Source organism: Amphibalanus amphitrite, unplaced genomic scaffold, assembly GCF_019059575.1.
Source record: "Amphibalanus amphitrite isolate SeventyFive unplaced genomic scaffold, NRLGWU_Aamphi_draft 000207F_arrow, whole genome shotgun sequence".
NCBI classification, from domain to species: Eukaryota; Metazoa; Arthropoda; class Thecostraca; order Balanomorpha; family Balanidae; genus Amphibalanus; species Amphibalanus amphitrite.
In genome coordinates, this window is record NW_024881702.1 from 265286 (window position 1) to 285048 (window position 19763).

Sequence of the window (19763 nt, forward strand, 5' to 3'; positions counted from 1 at the left end):
CTGACCCGACCGAGATGTCACCATTTCTGGCGCTGCGCTTCTCAGACAAGGTGCGTATGATGTATAATCACTGAGATAGCATGGGACTTCTTGATTGATGGGCTGACTGATTGCGACTTTTTAGCAATGCATTGTAATGATATTACTGTCATGATCATCGGTGTCTCTATGACACATTAAAGTATACAATATACATACACGAATGGCCGATTGAAAATGAACGCAGTACCTGAGCAGTTTTTGATGAATTTACATGCAACACAAAAAAACGAAGTTTTACGATTATTTAGTTTTTTAACCTTTACTTAATCTTTTCAGATCATGTGTGTCAGGAATCAGGTCCTGGCCGACTTTGCTTTCAAGACTGGTGTAGCTGCACTCACCGTGGACAAGATCGTGATATTCCTGCAGAGGAATTACAGCCAGGGCTCATCAGCAAACCTCCGCTGCATTGCCAAGCGTCTGCATGGTGAACTTCGGAGGAGATGGAAGTTGTCGCATCGAGTGAAGCGTTGTTTTCTTTCAAGCAACAAAATCTGGCTGAGCCATGTCATCTGCCTGCCGCAGCTGACTTGTCGGCCGACTTCGGGGGGCGACCGTCCCCGAACCCAGTTTAGTCAGCTGAGTCGCAGCAGAAAGCTCCATGCCACCAGTGACCTACGCCAGCGAGACAGCAGGGAGCTGGTGTTCGCCGCTGCATCTGCTGTCTACCAGGAAGGTCGCCGAGCTGTCAGCCAGCTGGCGGAGGCTGCCGGCTCTCCAGCTCGAGGTTCATGCATGGCGGCAGCTTTATCGGAGAAGCAGAATCAGCCGCGACCATACACCTCGATCGAGGCATTGGCTCTGGTTGTTGATCTGGGTCTCACCAAGGCTCAGTACGTCGTAATGCAACAACGGGCTAAACAACACGGAGCGAGCATCTACCCGTGTTACGATAAGGTGCGTGAGGCCAAGTCAGAATGCATGCCGCCACTTTCTTCCATCACAGTCGCACCTGGCAGAGCCGATGTACACCTACGGGCCCTCCTGGAGCACACGACGCTGCGACTTCTGCAGCTCGAGAGCGTGCGTGGTGCCGCAGCCACAGAAGATGCCCTCCCCCAGCCGAGTCGACAGCTGACGCTTCATTTCAAGTGGGGCATGGATGGCAGCACGGGCCATAGCCAGTATAAGATGGCAGACACGGAAGATGACAGCCAGATACTGCTGACATCTCTCGTGCCGCTGCGTCTGACGTACGGAGATGGGCAGATTCTGTGGAATAATACGACTCCCAGCTCGCCGAGACTATGCCGCCCTCTCTCGTTACAGTTCACCAAGGAGACAACAGAGGTGCTGTGTTCCGAGAGGAATCGGATACAAGACCAGGTTCGTCTCCTCGAGCCTCTGACCACCGAGTTCGGCGCTGTGTCCTTCGAGGCGCACATGACGATGGTTGACTCGAAGGTCGTCGGCGCCTTAACCAGCACGGCGTCACAGCGATGCACCATGTGTGGTGCAGCACCGTCTGCAATGAACAACATCGACGAAGTCGTCGCTCGACCAGTCACCAACACAGAGTACGGACTTAGCACGCTGCACAGTTGGATACGGATATTTGAGGCGGTCCTACACGTCAGTTACCGCCTTTGCCTGCAACAGCCCAAATGGCAGGTCAGGGGCGAGAACAAGGAGGAGGTCAAAAATGCAAAGAGCAGATCCAGCAGAAGCTTCGCGAGTCTCTTGGACTGAGAGTGGACGAGCCGCGCTGCGGTGGCAGCGGAAATTCCAATGACGGGAATACTGCCCGTCGGGCGTTCAAATCGACTGCCGAGTTCGCTGCTGCCACGGGATTCAACGCGGAACTACTGCACCGCCATCACGTGATACTGGAGGCGGTAACATGCTGCGAGCCTCTGTCGGCACCAGCTTTAAAGGCCTACTGTCTGGAGACCGCCAAGCTGTACACCGGCCTCTACAGCTGGTACCCGATGCCGCCAACCCTGCACCGCCTGCTAATCCACTCAGCAAAGGTAGTGGAGCAGAACCTGTTGCCGGTGGGAATGTTGAGCGAGGAGGCGGCCGAAGCGAGGCACAAGGACCTGCGTCTTTTCCGGCTGAGACACACGCGGAAAGATGGGAGACTCCACACGATGTCCGATCTCTTCGGTCGCCTCCTCATCACAAGCGATCCTCTCGTCAGCAGCATCCGTCAAGAGGACAGACGCGCCCGTCAAACAAAACGTCGTGGTCCCCTCCTTCCAGAGGTGCAGGACCTGCTGCAGACAGCGCAGCATGAGAGCAGCTCAGACAGTGACGGCGAGTTAAGGTAGTACACTCAGTGATCACTGCTGTCAGATGGTTCTAGTCAGGCCACGTGCACTATGCAGTGCACCGATTGTCATTGTTATGTCATGTGGTGACGTCTGAAAATCGTTACCTTACAGCTTACGCATTGAATAAGCGCCACGGCTTTTATGTTAAATACATGAGTATCAAGTGCGGTGTAAAGCTGTATCGAAGGATGTTGAGCAAGGAAATGAGTCTGGCTATTCGTGTATTGTACGTAGGCGTGAATATATGAACTATGCGACACGCTGAAAGTGGGCACTTGGAGAGCCTGAATGAACGTTCGACTGAAATAACTTATCGCATCTATTCATGAAAACATTGCAAAACTGATTTGGTAGTATTCTGTAGTGATAACAGCACCTTAATAGTTAATAATGCCTTACGTGGCCAAAACCGTCGAAAATTTCGCCGTATTCTTAAAATCATTTATGGTTTATTCGAGCCGCAATAATGCAAGTTGCAAGCTCGCTCCAGGGCACACAATTTTAAAAGGCCTTTCCTCATTTACAGCAATTGCTCACTAGATATTCAGCAATATTGTATTAAAATTTGGGCGTTCTAGCGAAGAAAACATGCCAGTTATGGGCATTGATAGGTTTCGCGAGGCTAGACCAGCCGGATCGCCCACTGTGCGGTGGTGAGAGCGCAGGGTAGCGCCCTGTAGGTCGGGGCCGAAAAGGCCTCTCCCTGTCCTTTTTTGCTGATATATCCTAAACGACTGTAGATATCGTCACCAAACTTTCAGGACTCCTCCGGGCATCCATTTTATACATTGCAACAAAATTGTATTCCAAAGGCTATGATAGGTTGACCACAAATGACGTCAGAATGACGTCAAGTTCTGCCATGTTCATCATTTTCTGTTGATGGATGGGGATGGGGGCGTTTTGCACATGGGTGTGGGCGTATTACCCAGGGTATGGGGCAAAACGCCCTTTTGTAAGGGTATGCAAAAACCTTTTTGGGGAGTTAAATACCACACGCAGGTGTCTTTTCTTGGTCTCAAAGCGTAGTAAAAAGAATGAGCTATATGATGGTGCCCAAAGATAATCTGTGTTGGGTTGAGTGTCAAAAGGTTTCGCGCTTAAGGGGGGCGTTTCATTTCATTGAAAATTATTGATGGGGTATTTTTTCGTCAAACATATATTTTGCTATTTGAGGTCACTGATACCAGGTCAGGTCACAGAGGTCAGGTCACTGAGGGTCACAAAATGGAAATAACATGTGATGCATTTTTTATGGTCCATTTTATATTCCAAATGCGATTGTGTGGGTCAGGCAGCCTTTGGAGTCAGTTTAGATTATGTACTGGCCAGGGTCAGGTCAAGGTCAGGTCAAGGTCAGGTAAAATTAGTTCAAATTTTTAAGTTGATATTTTGAATAAAATGGGTATCTATTCGATGCAACTTGTCACGGGGGGTTCAATGGTGGTCTTTGTTTTACGCTACGTGCTCTGGAATTGCCAAAAATTGAGTTAAAAATTTGACGTTATCAATTTTGAACAGTTTTTTTTTCGCTATAACTTGGTCAAAAAGAGAAATCGATCTAAAAATTGGTATGTAGATAGAAGAGCGCAGGGTATATCACATATATTCCGTTTTTTTTTTCAAAACTCAAAAAACTTTTGGGATTTCATGTGTTTTTCTAAAAAAATAATAATTTTTGGGAGTCAAAATCCCAAAGTTTTCAAAATCCGAGATAGCAATTTTGTAGCACTGTCCTTTCCCTACATCACCATATAAAGAACTTTGAAATTGCTTAGTAACTGTAGCTTTTGTGAGCGTTTCAAGATTTCATGTTTTTGCTCATTTTTGCTCGAACATGACCTCAGTTTGACCTTAATAACTCCTGACCTAAGGTGACCTAAGACTTGAAATTTTGTGTGAAGGTGTCAAATTGATGCCCAGTAAGGTACTGAAACTTAAGCGGCGCTGCGCGCCGCCGTTTTCTTGTTATTCAAGAAAAACCACAGGGGGCCAAATTGCCCCCCCCAGCGGGGCGAGGGTTAATAGCTCCCACACCGGTCTTCAAGCGTACTCTTTGAGGGCCCTTCATTGGCGGTCAAGCGTCCACATTGACCGCTAAGAGCCCACGTCGACCTCTGAGGGCCCTTCACTGGCCTTTGAGGGTCATAAACCGGCCTCAGGGGCCCCAACTGGCGTCTGGGGACAGGGGACCTCACTACGGTCTCTGAATGACAATCGAACCCAGTTCAGTAGTTTCGGAGTTAGAAGTGGCTATGAATAGCAGCTCCATAAAGGGGCGCGGGATATTGGCGAACAGTGCATTGTAAAATCTTGCATAGTTGCCGAGGTGCACGCTTGCGCACATTTATACCGTCTGACTATAATGGCGAACTACATACTATAATGGCGAACTGTATACTATAACTATAATTGAATTATAGATATATAAATGGCGCAAGTTTGCGCACTTTTTTATTGCTTGGCCAGTTCAATAGCATTCCAATTTCCAGTGCGTACAATTAGATAGAGAAAATGGTCTCTCAATGGGGGCGGAGAACTTGTCTGGGTCTCGATGTTAGTGGAGGGTATGATGGGCAAGTCGCCCCTGTTAAAGTGACCAATAACCATCCCACCTTAAAGGTAGACTGCCACCTCTTGGCCTCAAAACGGTTTTCACAAGATTAACCCCACCCCAACACCACTGTCTAGTCAATTTTTTTCAATTCAGTTCCTGTAGCGTGAAATCAACTATCAAAGTTACATTTGATGCCAACTTTTCGCTACCTGAGAGAGACCATCACTATTGTTGATCGTCAATATGGTAATGAGTTTAGCTACATAATTGTAATATTGAGATGATTCATTATTGTCATTGACCATTGTGACTGATTCGGTAAAGTAAAAAAAAAAAAGATTTAGGTTCTGGGTTGCCCAATTTAATAATTTCAAATAAAGTTTTTTAATAAAGTCTACCATTTTCTACCTGAAAGTTGAAGGCTTTACCGGATCTCTTCTCGCCGGCACAGGCCATTTCGCGTCCTTCGACGGCACAAGCGGGGGGGGGGGGGGGGGTTACGACCCCCCTCTCGTTTGGCCCCTGATCGAGCTAGAGCTTCGCGGTAAAAACGAGCGTGTTGCTTGCCCGTGACGAGAGGAAGCCGATGCTACCCAATTCTAAGGTCCTGGGTCCTCGGTTGACCTTCCAGGTCAGGTCAAGATCCAAAAGTCGGGAAAATGGGGACCTGTTAGAACGTCGTAAAGTGTGGCTGCGAAGGGTTTTTTTCGGGGTGCTGATCATGAATATCATGTTACTTTTGATCACAGATGATGTCTTTATGGATTTAGGCCGTGTCGGGTCAGGTCAGCTCAACCTGTAGGGGTCCTGCCGGGTATTCGTAGTACGTGTCAACCGCCTCTGACAGCTTCGTAACATGCTACGAAGGCACCAAAACCACTTCGTACGTGTTCAATTGGTTGCTAAATTTGAATTCAGCTCCAAAAGCTAGCTTGAAACATATAAAACTCGAAAATGACCCGACCTGACCTTGATATACACCCTAATGCATGGAAGCAACATCAAATCACATGTTTGAACGCTTGAAACCACGAATAGACTGCAAACGTAGTTTTTAAAATTTGAGACGATGTAATGATATGTTGATCTCTCATGATGCTTAATGACCAACCCTATTTCATTTCTCTTTACGCTGAATCGATCGTCATATGTCACAGAACAACTTATAAAAACAAAGACCTGGAAAACTCACGCATATAGGATTCACATGGCATATACTTTGACTGTTAACCCGCGCCCCGTAGGGCTACCGGCGGACCCTACCACCCGTAAGGGGGGGGGGGGGGGCCGTTTCGGCCCCCCCTAAGATCTCGGAAAGTTACCGGCCGATTTTCAAAATTTAAACGGCGTTCGATAGCCCCACCCGGGAACTACCTTGTGACCAAATTTCATTGACCTAGGTCAAACCGATGACGTCACAGGTCAGGTCAAAGGTCAGATTTTCACCGTTCACAGGCATTTCAAGAAATGTGTTGTGAAATCGAGTAAATTGGTAATTTATTGAAAACCATCGATGGTACATTGTTCTCCAAACACATACTTTGCTATCTGAGGTCACTGATACCAGGTCAGGTCACAGCGAGGTCAGGTCACCGGGGGTCACATTATGAAAGTGTCGTGTGATACATGTTTTATGGTCTATTTTACATGACAAATGCGATTATGTGGGTTAGGTACTGCCTTTGGGGCCAGCCTAGGTCACGTTTTGGTGAAGGTCAGGTCAAGGTCAGGTCAAATTAGGTCAAATTTCAAAGTTGATATTTTTGCATAAAATGGGTATCGATTCGATGCAGCTCGTCACGGGGAGTCCAATGGTGGTCTTTGTTTTGCTCCACGAGGTCTAGAATTGCCAAAAATTGAGTTTGAAAATTTGACGTCATCATTTTTGAACAGTTTTTTCGCTATAACTTGGCCAAAAAACGAGGTATCGATCTGAAATTTGGTATGTAGATAGAAGACGGTAGGTACTATCACATATATTCCGTTTTTTCAAAAATCAAAAAACTTTTTGGATTTTTCGGCTTATATATCCAAAAAAATGCATTTTTGATTTTTGGGGGTCAAAACTCAAAAATGTCAAAAATCCGAGATAGCAGTTTTGTAGCCCTGTCAATTTTACACCTTTTGTGTCTTGATCATTTTTCTGTATCTTCAAAGCTGTAGGTCTGACAGGTCTTCTCCCGAAGGTCTTTTTTCGGTCGAAAATGACAGAACATGACGTCATTCTGACGTTATTTGTGGCCAACCTATCATAGCCTCTGGAAAAATTTTTGGTCACAATGTGTAAAATCGATACCCGGAGGGGTCCTGAAAGTTTGGTGGCGATATCTCCAGCCGTTTAGGAGATATCGACCGAAAAGGACAGGGGGGCCGTTTCGGTCCCCCCCCTACGGGGCGCGGGTTAAAACACCCACTTATTAGTCCACGGCCCAAATAAAACTTTGTGTTTGAGGCCCTTTTATTCCTATACCAATAGGTTGCATCATGCATGACCAAGTACTTGTCATGTATGTAATGTAAGGAATTTTGTAGTCGATTGGTATGCTTTTTGTTTTCATAACAGCGAATAACTTTTTTTGGGGGGGGGGGGGTCTGATAGTCTAGACTGGCCCGAACACCTACAGTGCGCCGGCGTCGGGACACCGTCCGACAGACTGCCGACGCGTCGGCGGCGCATACCATTACGGGTCACGGGACCGGGCGACGAACCACTTCAGCGGCCGCCTGAGCCCGGCTCTCCTAACTATGCCAATCAAGACGGGGTGGGATCAGCGCGGCGCCGGCCGGCCCGGCGCCCGCGCGCCAATAGGAAGTGGCCGCAGAGGGGGGCCATAGCCGCCGGCCTCGCCGTCATCGGCGCCACAGAAATGTCGCCTCTGAGTGGCTGTGCAGCGCAGCTCCCGGTCAGTCATCGGGAGTCCCGAGAAGAAGAGAAGATTTCCACCGTACAGGGCAGACCAAGGGGGCAAGAAGCTACGGCCGTGGCAGGAAGGTCCGTATAGGACAGACCAATGGGACAAGAAGGTCCGCAGGGAAACCGTGGAATCGGGAAGGCTCGCAGGGGGGACGTGGGTTCAGAGAAGTTCATAAGGGGGACGGTTGGGCTGCTGAGACCGGAAGTTTTCTTTTCGCCACTGGCACCCGTGAAGGCAGCCAGCCGACCACAGAGCCCCTGAGGTGTGTCGTCCGCTCTAGCTTCCTGGCACACGCCGCAGTCTCCGAGCAGCTCCAGCTGCTGACCTGTAATCGGCCGGCGCGACAGTCGATAGTCGCTGACCGGGCGCAACAGCGTCCGACATTCGGCCCGCCGGTCCGTGCGGCCAGCCGACCAAAATGGCACGCAGCCCCCCGCCCTGTCGGCTGGGCGTGTCGCCGCCGGAGCGCACGGCTCGGCGCGGCGCGGGACAGGTCGCCGCGCGGCCCGGGCGCGGCGCCAGGGGTGCGTTTGGTCCCGTCTGCCTGTGTCGGCCGGCGGTGGTGCCCTCTGCCGAGCAGGTGCCGCCGCGGCCTCGGCCTCTAGCAGCGCTGGGCGGCGCGGTCCGCCGCCGGCGGCGCAGTGCTCGGTGGTGGCCGGTGTGGAGCGCGGCGGGACGGTCCCGGAACGGCACCGACCGGAGCAGCCGAGAGCAGCGCGTCCACCGAGGGATCAGGTGGGAGCGGGGCCGGGGCAGAGTCGGGCGGCACCTGCAGGCACAATGTTTTAAATGTCGTTAATAGGATTCAGCAGCACTGGCCGAATTCAGTTACATAAAACGGAGCTATCAAATTCTAAAGAGTGATATTGCGTATTTCCGTCCATCGTATATTGACGTACCTACCCTGGAATCTTTTCGTTGATTCTTATGCTTATTTGCTAACATGTGTCATCATACATGCTACTTTATGCCATGAATAGGGACGTAGGGCCTGTTTGAGATCAGGCAGGCCGGTTCAGGTTGGTACCGGGTCCAGCCGCGGCGGGTCGGATCGGGGTCGCGCTCGCGGCCCGCCGGCCGCGTTCGGTGCCGATTCACACAGTGCGCCGTCACGTCGAGCCGCGCCACCGCATCTGAGAAGGCCCTCTATCGCCCGACAGTCTGCTGGTTGCAGAACGACGTCTCATAACAGCGACTCAACTCATAATCGAGCTATGTCAATGTGGGACTGCACTATGTCCTGTAGAAACTACTACGATGTCCGGGTAGACTCTTGTTTTTGCCCGTCGAAGCGATCGACACCGACTCGGGCTTTGTCTGTTTCGCCCGTCTGCTGGCCTCGATTCGTCAGGCTTGCGTGCTCGGGTGAGCTCACCATGACAGATACAATCGTACCTGGCCGCCGGGCGGCCACTGTTTACTTTTATCGCCTCGTACCGCGTCCTGTGACTACCCAGGATTCATGCAGCTATAAATGCCTATGTATTTGTTAAATTGACAAATGTTATATTAAATGATGGTATTTACCTAGACTGCTAGGGGAGAGTGGGGTAATTTGGCCGGTGGTGTAAATTGGCCGCCCCCACCTGTACGATGTCTAATAAAAAGTGAGTGAAATAACTCTAGTCTCTATTCATTTGTTATGGGTAGAAATAACTGGAGGAAAAATGTCAAAACTCTGCCCCTCGTAGTTTTATTCAAAATTAATAAAACGTTAACTTTATTAGAAAATGGTAACTTTTGCTTCTATTTACAAAGTTGTATAACATGTAGTTTTTGGGCTAAAAACGAATTCAGACATTATAGCGCAATTCTTGGGGGTGTTCGGCAGTTCCAAGAGCAATTTCATCTAATTCCGTATAGGGGCATTCCACGTCAAGTGGGACAAAAAATGATCATTTTGAACCTCACTTCCTCCGATTTTTGCGAAACTTTGTGAACCTGCTCATCTATATGTGAAAAGAAAGGAGACATATTTTTGTCAAGATATGACGTCACGTTTCCGAGATACACGTCATCAAACATTGACTTAGGCAAGGCACATTATCATCTTTAAAGCCTCATAACCATAGAAGTTTTAGACATATCACCACGAGACAAAGTGTGAAATGGAGGGAATAGGTCAGGCTTTAATTTGAGGATAACAATATTGACGTAATTAACTAATTAGTGAACTTAATTAAAATTCAAAAAAAATAAATTTTGATTTTCTGAAAAATGGGTACCCTTCGATTTTGTTAATTTTTACATATTTTATTCTCCTATACATTAGCTACATCATATAAAAAATTCAGAATGGGCCGACGACTACGTAACTGTCTTTTGGACTTCGTAATGTCTGGCACTCGCGTGTTTCGTTTTAGCAACCAAGGAGAGGCGCTACCCGGAGATGCTTCTTTCTACCCCAAAACAAAGCAAACCTAACCTGACCTGACGTGACCTGACCTAATCTAACACGCGTAAATATGTACAGCCCTCACGGCAGTTGCCGACTGGCCAAATGCTACCTAGATACGAATTTTAGCCCTCACGACAGTTGCCGGCTGGCCAGATGCTACTTGAAAAAACAAATGCGTATTAAACACTTCAGGCTGACCCGCTGCGAGCCAGCGACCTTTAGATTTCGAGGTGGATACACTCGGCACACTTACTACTAAGCCACGAAGATAGCTGGTCATCGTAAGCCAGTTTTTTAAAGGGACACTCCCACCTTAACATTAGTTTTGAGTTGAGATAGCCAAATTGGTGGCCATGGCCTGCAAATACCGGTTTGGGCACTCACAACATCGACAAATGCTTTAATTCGGAGATATGGAATTTCAAACTTGCAGTTTTCGGATTCTAAGGGGCTAGTGCATTGGTATGCCCCCTTAGAATTTGTGACGTCAGCGGAGATCTAACGATTTTTAAATCTTTTACTAAAACGTTTGGTAGCACGCGGTGGTATATGCTGCTTTGCGCGCAACAAATGCCGCACTTTCAAATAAAGTCGCTAGGAACAGCGAAGATCCCAAAAGTAAACAAAAGTAAAAGTCTAATATCTTGAAAACCGGTGAATATTTTTCGATGAAATTTGGTAGATATTCGTTTTCGCTCTTTCTGATCCGAGCGACATCACTTTCGTGCCAATTCATTAACTTTTTTGAAGGTGGGAGTGTCCCTTTAATGATGAAATAGGACATTCTCCGGGCAGCGCCTCTCTTTGGTTGCAAAAAGAAAATACGCCTGACCTGACTCTCCCAGCGCTAGAGGAGAAAAGCCCAGTTTAGCCAAAAAAGGTATAAAAAACGGAATTTGAATAGGGTTGGGACCTATCTGCATGCTCTGTATGTTTTGGTAAAATAAAAAAGCTCAGAATTTTTAATGATTTAATTTAAAATCACTTTGTTATAAAAATGCCTAGTTAGTTCAGAAATTAATTATTTGTGGCTGAAAACAACTTGCTTCTGATTGGTCAGGCTAATCATGACGTCACATGTAGGTATATAACTGTCTGTATATTTGGCGCAGTTGAGACATACATTTTCTATGTATTTTCCTATGGTAAATCGGAGTGATTGGTCGTGTTTTCAGTGTCTCTTTATTTTGCGCTGGTATTGCGTGGCTAAGAAGTTTTATCAAGAATGGCATATACTAAAATGTTCCTTTAATAATGGAGCTTCAATATCTGTGAGTTTTATTGGCAAGCGAAAACTGATTTCGCTGTTATTTTATCTGGAAATTACTCATTTTTTTTAGGTCAATATTCAAAATATTTTACGGGAACAAGTTGGCACTTTTCTTGATTTTTGCACTCAAATCGCGTGCGATTCAACTGTATTGGAACTTGCAAAGAAGCTTGGTGATTAATTAACTGTGTTGTTATGGCACTGTTTGCAAAGCATGGATAATGAAACTCTGCCAAAGACTTAGCTACATATAGCAATGCCTCAAGTAATACGCAGGAGGGACAGAATTCAGAGTCCGATCGAGAAGAATCGGTGCAAATGCTACGAAGACCAGGCAGCTCTGATACAATAGCTAGTCGTCTCACTACTCTCACTCCATTAGACCAGCTGATTCCTGACAGCACCGACTCGGATGCAAAGATGGAGCTCATCTTCCAAGCCAGAAACCAGTTCTTTGATGGAAGATGTGATGCTGCCTCTGTCTCTGCTTTGTTGGCCACTTTGGACGGTTATTCGCCTGTCATCCAGAAATAGTTCCTTCGTTTGCTGGCCGTTCCCTGACTAGGTGCAATACGGGGAGCTGTAATCAGGGAAGTAACTTTCCATATGAAAGGGGTGCAGGTGCACCCCCGTCCCCCAACCACTAGAAGTGCACCCCCATAGGCTAAGCGGCGCCCCACACGCCGCCCCACACGATTAGCTCTAGAGCAGATGGCGAGGGTGATTTCTCGGCTACATTCCATCTCGGCGTCGTGATGCTTGTGGGCTTGGAAAGCGTCCAGTCGTATGTAGGGTAGTGTAGGGGTAGGGTTGGGTTCAATAAGGTCCTTACATTTGAAAGGTTTGAACAACCCGCAATCAGCACAACATACCACAAGTTAAATAAAAAACTACCAAACTCCGCCCAACTAATATTAATGAACATTACAGCCAAACTAATGGCCTAAATAAAAATATATCTCAAATCCTAACAGTTATCGCGAGTGATGGTGCCATGAGTTGCTATTATCCAAAACAGATGCAAATAAACATGTTTGTATGTCCTATGTATGTTTGTTTTAAAAACGTTGCAGCGGCGCTGGGAACTGCAGTCTTAGATCTGGGTATGTTTGGCATCTGCAACTCTTCATATACACATTAACCCTATTTCGGACGGGGAGACCTTTCAGGATTTTCTTGTACAATTGCCAAACGCCGCGAGACATTAAGCTCATATTTGGTGACTTTTCCTTAATGCTCATTGCGCACATCTCAGCAAAAAAAAAAATGCCGGGTCAGGTCAGGTCAGGTAACCAGAGCGGGTTTGTTGACCCCACCTCAGAAAAGTTTGCAAACACGTCAGAGCTTGAGTTTTTCACGAAGTTATTTCCTCTCATCAAGTCTTCAAAACAGTACCTGCAGTATGTGTCGTTTGTATATCTCAGAATTTTTTATCTGTGACCTGAGGTTAGGTCAGAGTCGTGACCTTTACATTGCAAGCCTATGGAAAAGTATTGAAATGCGACCTGCACCTCGAGTAAACGAGTCAAAACCACCCAATTCTTTAAGAATAATGACAAATTATCTGATCTGTAATGATCCAGGTGCCATTTACTGACAGGGACACCGGAGAGGGTTATCTGAGCCGAGATCATGTGAGGTGATATCTACCATACATCAATGCTCACAATACTTACAATATTGACAATGCTTTTGCGCCTTACAACACTTACAATACTTACGATGAGACCAGCAAGCACTCTGCCGTTACAGTTCTAACTTCTGTTTCGAAAACCGACGTTACACACATTCGCTGCCAGCATAACATGTATTGTTTGACAGTAACAAAATACAATTGACATCTGAACCCCAAACGAACCGGCATCCACTCAAATTTTATAACCCTGACCGGTCAGGGGGCGAATGGAGGTCATCTCCTGGGCATTACACTCAGCCCTTACACAAAATATCTCACCTCACAGTGATCATTACAACAATAGCACCGACTTGATAGTGGATTTCAAAGTACTTGCATCAGCTCTTCCTGCTATTGCAGACGATCATCTCCTCAGGGTAATGTTGTTCGGGACATGAACGAAGATCGTTTTCGGAGTTTCATAAGTGCTACTGCAACAGCCTGGCACAAAACAGGACTTGTACGCTCTTCTCTGCACTTTGCCCTTCAGTATATCACAAAAGAATTGTTTAGAATCCATCTTGCGCTTCTTTCACAGTCTCCCTTGCCACCGTAGGGCGTAGATAGATTGCTGTTGCTGGTAAGTTAAAGGCACGGTAGATAGAAATTACCTCGGCTCTCAACGCCTGAAGTTATTTTCATAAAAAAAGAACAAATAAATGATCAATATGAGGCCTGTTTCACTAAAAACTTGCGATTACAAGTGTTTGAACTTTACAATTCATAAGTATTTTTGCAAACTATGTAAAATCGGGTTTCACTAAACTTCATCACCAGCGGCACCTCCGATAAAAAGAGTTGGTAAATAAACTTGTAAACAATAAAATTGTTTTTAATCAAGAACTTTACCATGTTACAGATATTGCTTCTTTTTATCAAACTATGTCTAGTTTTCATGTCAGAAATTACAGGAATAAATTAAAAATAATGATGCTGTTTCTGAGTGATATAAATGATAGTTCACAATATCTTATTATTGAATGGAGATAACACGTAAAAAACATTTGACAGCAGAAGACTGTTGAATGCAATTATGGCGCGCGAATGACAAAACATGACGATATTTATTTATTGCTCGTAGCTGGTTCGTAGGGAATGTGCTAAGTGAAAAAGAGCATATAATGACTCAGCATATCATATTTGTTTTAGATAATTGATTGCTTTGCATCATTGCACAAAAAGTATCAAAATTCCGAATGTCAGGACCACTGGAATTTCAGGTTTGTAATTACGATGTTTTCTTTCAAGTTTCTGGTCTTCGTGAAACAGAAAGTTTGCGATTCCCGTGTTTTCTAGCAAACTTTTTCTTGTAAAAAAGTTTGCAAATTTTAAACTCAAAATTCATGCCCGAAGGTTTCGTGAAATCCAAATTTCAAATGTTGGTAATTATTTCTTTTAAACTCAAGTTTTTTCTTTGTAATTACACACTTTATTTGTTAGTGAAACAGGCCTAAGATGACAGGAATGTAAACATTTTAATCGTAAAGTAGTCCAAATATTGGAATGAGCTTTTGCTTTTCAGCATCCTCCGATTCATCATCTTTATCATTTGAAAATTCGAGGTACATAAAATGTTTATCACGCGCTCAATGTTAAGTGGGAAGTGGGAATATAGTACACGGCAGACACATCAATTTTTGACACCGAACATTTCATCCGTAAATGTTTTAGCATAATTTAAAGTTAAAAACAGCGCGAATGGCAAAGTGAAAGAAACAACATCTTTCGCCCATTGATATAACATGTAATCTGTGGTGCGCCAGATGCGCCATTAATTGTCAACCGCAGAAGGTGACATGTGACGTAACAGCATCAAGAGCATCTTTTTTCAAGAACTTTTCAAAACAAGTTTCCTATCTTTCTTCCCCCATTTCTCTCAGGATATTGATTTTATGAGGCAATGGTATGCACCATAAATTCTGTGAAAATGGTTTGATCATTTTCATGCATTCTTAAAAAATCGAGTTCCCAACCCCATTGTAGTTGGGGCGGTGGGGAACTTTATCGTGTGCCAATTTCATGGCCCTAGATCAATACCTATATTCAAGATCAAATGAGGTTAAACGTGATCAAATTTGCTATAGTGACTATCTTGCGTTTATACGCCCATAGCTCTAAGAGATACTGGCCGATTTTCCTATTTCTTCCTTTATACGACATTTGTAGTGTTATGAGAATCTCTAGTTAATCTTACCATAAATTTGGCAGTTAGTGGCTTGCTAAGAGTAAGATGTCGCCTGCAGAGGCGGGGATCGGCCGACGCGGGAAACGTCATAGTCACATATTGTGTTTGCACCCTAAAAATTTAATTTTACCAGTTGATTTTCGTATTTATTTGAACATTTGATTGCCTGTACATTTTTAAGCCTTCACACAAAATTTGACACGAATCGATCATAATCAGCGGTAAGAAGCGCGGTGCAAAGATTGAACCGTCCCGCGCCGGCACAGTCTACCATTCAGGCGGCAACGGCCGGCGCCGGCCGCCGAGCCGCTCCGGCAGGAATGTTTGACTTTACACCGCTATTACTAGAAAAATTGTGGACCGATTTACCTATTTCTTGCACGGGAGGATTTGCAATTCGATTCTGGACAGATACTTAAAGTTTGACGTTAATATGATAATTATGGCGTGAGTTATTGGCGATAAACAGGTGGAGTTAGCGAAATCGGCCCCTTCCACCGCCCGTGCTACGTTGCACTACTTGTTGCTATACCATCCAAAGTTACCGTTGGCCCACTCTAATTTTCTCAGCACGTGTGCCTTACGTCTAGTGGAAGACAATATCTAAATTTGAGCAAAATCGAAGGGTACCCATTTTTCACAAATTACATTTTAAGAAATTAATTCAAAATAAAATAAATTCAAAATCACCAAAAAATGTAAAAATTGTCAAATGTTACTAGCATAACTCCTTATGTACACGTTTCAGTTTGTTTGACATTAATAGCTTCAAAAATGTTGAAGCTATAGATCTTTCAAGATTGCAATACACGTCCAATTCTGCTAAAAAAGCAGAAGTTTAGCGACTTGTATCTCTGTAGCCCGAGGGCATATGACAAAATCCTTTCACCCTCAGAGGTTTCACCCAATAGCCAATAAGTATACCAAGTTTGAACAAAATCGCAGAGGTGGCCGATTTTGGCTGTCCCGGTTGACATGGAATGCCCCTATAGCCGTGATGACTTTAGGTATAGACAATAATTTTCAGAATGGCAATATGGGGTAATTTGGCCGGGACTGGCGGGGCAACTTGGCCGGTGCACTCATGGTCACTATACTTGGACGGCCGAGTTTTCATGGTCAATCGTACCATAAATGACATGATTCATGATCAACTTTGACTACTTTGATGCCTTACTTCTGATTGGTCAACTGTAAGAGCATGTGACGTCATCAAAGATTACCAAACGTTTTTTGCTAATAAATCCTTACATAAAAATGGTACAGCCGCACAAATGGTCTCATTCTGTTCAGCTCGCCAAGGCGCATCGAATGATATGCATGATGACCTTGAAATCACGTGACCTTGAGGTCAAGCGACCTGAGGCCAACCTTCGACCTTGACTTCTCGAGGTCAACTCATATATGTTTCGATGCGGACTGACGAGAGAATTACGATGGTACTCGAAGTTTTGGCCTAGCTTGATTACTTCAAAAGTTATTCGTAAAAAACTATCTTCGCATCTAGAGCCGCTAATTTGGCTATTTTGACCCCTGTGACCCCTGAGTCAACCTCCAAAATGCGGCAAATGCGTCATAGGATGCACGTCATTGCTGAATCTGAAGCTGACTCGCAATATAACAGAAAATCCCGACCGCAAACTAACACCGGCCAAATTGCCCCACACCCCGGCCAAATAACCCTGCTAGTGGGGCAATTTGGCCGCCTTGCAGACCTGTGTAATGCGTCACAATTTCAATATAAGTAATTACTCTATCATTTCAAGTTCACTGTCCAGTAAAGTAAAATGAATGCGACACCTGCCAGCGTTGAGAATATGCAGAAATGTGTCGTCAATTTGCAGAGGCTGTCTTTCACTTTTCAGGAATATTACGTGAATTCACACCACAATTCATAGTTTTGTGGCACTTATTGACATAAAATCACATGGAAACCTGGTTTAACAGGTCGCATATGGTGTGATCCACTCGGATGTCCGTGCGGGAACGGGATCGCTATTCTCAGTTTGTCGTCAGACCCTATGAGATCATAGATCCAGGGTGTACAGTCTGTCTTGAAAGTACCGCAGCATGGGCTGCGGCGGCCCGGCGAACTAAAGGTCGGGAGCTCGGTGGTTTGAGAGCCCCAGAGCACGTGACGGCAGTGAGCCAGGAGAGAGTGACCGGGCAGGTCGCGTGGGGTGCCGCTCTCCCTTACTCTTTCCACCCCGCTGCGGCGCCTGTCGCCCGGGGGGCACGGGCCGTCCGCGAGCACGAGTGGAGAACTTGACCGGACCGGCCGATCCCCCGGTGGCCGGTTCACCCTTGGAACCGTTTTATTCTCGACGAAAAGACAGACGTAGCCAATCTAAAGGATGAGCGCGACTGCTTGCATTGTTATCAGAACATGACACATATTGAACAACAAGTTACGATCATGGAACGGAACAGAATAAATGTGAAAATCTCAGAACTATGGGTTAAAAGCTGATCGATTGATCCAGTAACTTAGGATAAGGTAATTTGTTTCGGATTTATTAATGCGAGATAAAAAAGAAATCCTATTCTCACCACCCTTGTTGAGATTGAAACACGAAAAGCGAAAGCCAATGGAAGTAAGATGGAATGGAAACCTTTTGCGGCTTTTGCTCATAACTAAAGGAAGCCAAAGCAAATCCTACACTAGGGTGTTTTTCGTCTTCTTTTCTTCCATCTCATTACAAGGAGTAGTAAAGTAATCTTGGTTACAAGTATAATCACTATCATGCCAAAAAAAAGTTTCGAACATTCAAACTATAGACCACCAGTGGCTGCTACATAAAAACATCACAAAATAACTAGCCCATTATACTCCATTGTTTCCTATCCATAAAACTTGCAGGCAAATATTTTCTTTTTACGATCGAATGGCCAAGCAATTGTCCGTAGCGCCTACTTCCAGGTAGAGGATACGATCACTGATAATTGTATACCAAACACGAATTATGCGGATTTATGCGGGAGGTCACTGAGATAATGGGTATTAACAGGTAGCGGCATATTAACCCTCGCCGGCACAGGGGGGTTGATGCACCCCCTAAGGTTTTTCTCGAATAACTCGCGTAAAAAGCGGCCGATCGCGACAAAACTTTCAGTATCCTCGTATTGATCAATTTTACACCTACCCTGAAAATTTCATGACCCTGACCCAAATGACCTTTGACCTGTGACCTCTTTTCCGAGACCATGTTTGGCCGGAATCGCGATTCGGCGTATGTCGGCTCGCATTAGCCGCGCGTTTGCAAGCTTTTCGTGGTTTCAAACGTTCAAACATGTGATTTGATGTTGCTCTCATACATAAGGGTGGGTGTCAAGGTCACCTGAAGGTCAGGTCAGGTCGTTGACCTTTGGTGACCTCGGGTTACCTCGGTTCACTTTTTCGAGTTTTACATGTTTCTAGGCTAGTTTTTGGAGCTGAATTCGAATTAGCAACCATTTGAACATTTACGAAGTAGTTTTGGTGCCTTCGTAACATGTTACGAAGCTGTCAGAGGCGGTTGACACGTATAACGAATACCCGTCACAACCCCTACCGGTTGACCTGACCTGACCTGGTCTAAATGCTTAAAGACATCATCTCTGATCAAAACTAACAAGATATTCGTGATCAGCACCCCGGAAAACCACATAGCAGCCACACTTTAAGACTTTCTAACAGGTCCCGATTTTCCCGGTTTTCGGGTCATTGACCTGACCTGGAAGGTCACCCGATGACCCAGGACCTTAAAATTGGGTATCATCGGCCTCCTCTCGTGACGGGCAACACGCTCGTTTTTTTCTGCGAAGCTCCAGCTCGATCAGGGGCCAAACACGGGGGGGGGGTCGTACCAATCCCCCTTGTGCCGTCGAAGGACGCAAAATGGCCTGTGCCGGCGAGGGTTAATCTTTCAGTTCCTGAGTGCTCACTGTTCACTGTTCAGCTCAGGATGAGAGTTGAGATCATACAGGACTGTATAGTGTGAATTTTATTCGTTTAACGATCTATCAAAACTCCTCTCTTCCTCCCTCTCTTTCCCTCCCTCTCTCTCCCTCCCTCTCTGTCTCTCTCCCTCCCTCTCTGTCTCTCTCCCTCCCTCTCTCTCCGTCTCCCTCCCTCTCTCTCCGTCTCCCTGTCTCCCTGTCTATCTGTCGCTCTGTCGCTCTGTCGCTCTGTCGCTCTGTCTCTCTGTCTGTCTGTCTGTCTCTCTCTCTCTCTCTCTCTCTCTCTCTCTCTCTCTCTCTCTCTCTCCCTCTCTCTCTCCCTCTCCCTCCATAAGATGCTGAAAATTTTAGCAGACTCCAACAAATGTTGCAGAGTCTAGCTACCAAAGCAGTCCGAGAGTCGGGAGAGTTGCGTCCATCCCTATACCGGCAAGTGATACGTTTAGCTTATGGCAGTGCATTGGTCCGGAGTCAGAGTCGGAGTCGGAGCCGTGCGGCCGAAGTCAGAT

General features: G+C 45.9%; 1 protein-coding gene across 1 annotated transcript in view; it reads left to right on the forward strand.

Annotated features, from left to right (window-relative positions):
- The first annotated feature begins 8249 nt into the window (after positions 1-8249).
- LOC122385075 (excitatory amino acid transporter 1-like) overlaps positions 8250-19763 on the forward strand; it is a 103101-nt gene continuing 91587 nt past the window's right edge. The window contains exon 1 of the mRNA XM_043373070.1: positions 8250-8522. The gene's annotated coding sequence lies outside the window, so the exon portion shown is untranslated. The remainder of the gene's footprint in view (positions 8523-19763) is intronic.